Source organism: Geospiza fortis, unplaced genomic scaffold (genome assembly GCF_000277835.1).
Source record: "Geospiza fortis unplaced genomic scaffold, GeoFor_1.0 scaffold1039, whole genome shotgun sequence".
Lineage (NCBI taxonomy): Eukaryota > Metazoa > Chordata > Aves > Passeriformes > Thraupidae > Geospiza > Geospiza fortis.
In genome coordinates this window covers 94,681-97,433 of record NW_005054733.1, presented here as the reverse complement: position 1 = coordinate 97,433, position 2,753 = coordinate 94,681, and the positions used below count along the sequence as shown (strand labels likewise).

Sequence of the window (2,753 nt, the reverse complement as noted above, 5' to 3'; positions counted from 1 at the left end):
TGTGATAACCCAGTGTGATAACAGGGTGTGATAACCCAGTGTGATAACACAGATGTGATAACACGGATGTGATAACCCAGTGTGATAACAGGGTGTGATAACACAGATGTGATAACCCAGTGTGATAACCCCCCCTGCTCACACTCAGCCTTTCCTCTCCTCCCCGTCCTGCGCTGTTTTCCCTGTGCCAGGTGTCACCCCTGTCCCCATCCCTGTCCTTGTCCCCATCTGCTGTCCCCATCCCCGTCCTTGTCCCTTGTTCGTCTCCCCATCCCTGTCCCCATCCCTGCCCCTTGTCCCCTGTCCCCATCCGTGTCCCTTGTCCCCTGTCCCCATCCGTGTCCCTGGCCCTCTCCCTTGTCCCCAGCCCTGTCCCCCTCCCTGTCCCCTCCCACTCTGTGTTTGTTTAAAACCCCACAGAAAATCCCCACTCGATGCTGGATTTCCTCTCCCCCTCTCTCGCTTCGCCTGAGTTAAACACTGCCAACATTGAACAGAAATAGCATTTAGTATTATTTTAGTATTTAAATTTAAAAAATCCGAGCATTTCAATGTAAACCACTGAAATTCACCTTCCTGCAGGGATCCCCATCTCCTCCTAGAGCACAAAACTCCAAAAACCCCCAAATCTGCTGCTTTTAACCCCAAAATTCCTCTTTTTCCCCCCACACCTGCTCAGAATTCCCCTGCAGAGCGGCCCCTGAGCCACTTTCCTGTTCCCAAGGACAGAAATTCATCCTTGAGCACTGAAAAGACCCAAATTCCCCTTGAACGTTCTGTTTAAAGCAGCTCATTAAAGGCTCCCGGTGCCCCTGGGGCCGCTGCGATCCCGCTGTTACCCTGGGACGGTCTGCAAGTTACAAAACCTTTAATTCCACCAGGTTTTGAGGAGTTCTTGATCAATCCTGTTAATACAAAATATCGCTGTGTCTGTTAATGTTGAACACACGAATGCATCCACGCTGAATTTGTGTTAACGACGCTGCTAATGAGGATATTTGTATTTTTGATCAGTAATTGCTCCCAAACCGGCAGTTTGACATGAAATGTTTGGAATGTCAGAGGCAGCATTTGGAATTTCAGAGGCAATATTTGGAATTTGAGAGGCAACATTTTGAATTTTAGAGGCAACATCTGGAATTTCAGAGCAATATTTGGAATTTCAGAGGCAATACTCCGAATTTCAGAGGCAACATTTGCAATTTCAGAGAAAACATTCGGAATTTCAGAGGCAATATTTGCAATTTCAGAGGCAATATTTGCAATTTCAGAGCAATATTCCGAATTTCTGGCGGGCCGAGCCTCCAGCCCCGTTTGCTGCAGCTCCTCCCCCAGTTCCAGCCCAGCCCAGGCAATTAGCCCGGCTTAATTGGGGCAGGTCATTAATGAGAGCTCTGAGCAAGGGGGGGCAGGAGGGTCTGCCCTACTTGGGGGGACAGAGGGGACAGGGACAGGGAGAGAGGGGACAGGGATGGGGACAGGGGACAGGGACAGAGAGAGGGACAGGGACAGAGGGGACACAGACAGGGAGAGAGGGGACAGGGATGGGGACAGGGACAGGAGAGGGACAGGGACAGGGGCTGCAGCACAGACAGAGGGGACAGGATGGGGACAGGAGAGGGACGGGGATGGGACAGAGGGACAGGGACAGAGAGAGAGGGGACAGGAAAAGGACAGGGATGGGGATGGGGACAGGGACAGAGACAGAGACAGGGCCAGAGGGGACAGGGATGGGGATGGGCCAGAGGGGACAGGGATGGGGAGCCACCTGGGACGGCAGAAAGTGTCCCCAGGCTGTCCCCCAAAGTGTCCCCAGATGGGCTTTGAGGTCCCTCCCACCCCAACTCCTCCCTGACCCCACAGAACCACAAGAAATCCCAAAATCCCAAACCCCAAATTCCAAACCCCAATACCAAAATCCCAAATCCCAAACATCCCAAACCCCAAACTCCCAAATCTCAAACAAACACCAAAATCCCAAACACCAAAATTCCACCCCCAAAATTCCAATCCCTAAACCCCAAAACCCCCAAATCCCCAAACCCCAAGTCCCCAAACCCCAATACCAAAATCCCAAATCCCAAACATCCCAAAACCCCAAATCTCAAACAAACACCAAAATCCCAAACACCAAAATTCCAACACCAGAACTTTATTGGCACAGAGAACTCCAACAGTCCCAGCCCCAAACTGAACAAAAAGCCCAAAACTGGTCACCAAAAACCCCAAAACTGGTCACCAAAAAGGCCAAAATTGGTCACCAAAAAGCCCAAAATTGGATTTTTTTTCCCCAGAAAAACCCCGTGGTGGTTTCAGCATATTCTGATTTTCCAGGTGTTTTATTGCTCAAACCCACCTTGGGCTGTGCTTGGCCACTCAGCTCTGAGCTATGCAGGATTCAAAATTTAATTTAATTTAAAATGTTGTTTTAATTAGGGTAGGAAGAAGCCAAAAGGAGAATATTTGGATTTTTTTGAGGGTTTTATTTGGGTAAAATAAAAGTTGGAAATAGAGTGGGAAGTCAAGAGGAAAAAACCAAAAACTTGTAGATTGATTTTTGGGAAATAATTCCAGTTTTTGGTGAGGAATCCCATCCCAAAAATGGATTTTGACCCCAAAAATCCTGCTCTGCACCCCAGAGGAATTCCAAATTCCAGCAAAAACCAAATGGATTCGATGAAAATAAAAATGCGTATCTCCTCCAAAGGGCCAAAGCCACAACAAAAATCCAAATTCAGCAGCACAGGCAGCAG

The 2,753-nt window shown here is 48.8% G+C and overlaps 1 protein-coding gene across 1 annotated transcript in view; it reads right to left on the bottom strand.

Annotated features, from left to right (window-relative positions):
• Positions 1 to 489: 489 nt before the first annotated feature.
• SUGP2 (SURP and G-patch domain containing 2) overlaps positions 490 to 2,753 on the bottom strand; it is an 18,027-nt gene continuing 15,763 nt past the window's right edge. Inside the window, 1 exon segment of the mRNA XM_031065306.1 lies at positions 490 to 905. The gene's annotated coding sequence lies outside the window, so the exon portion shown is untranslated.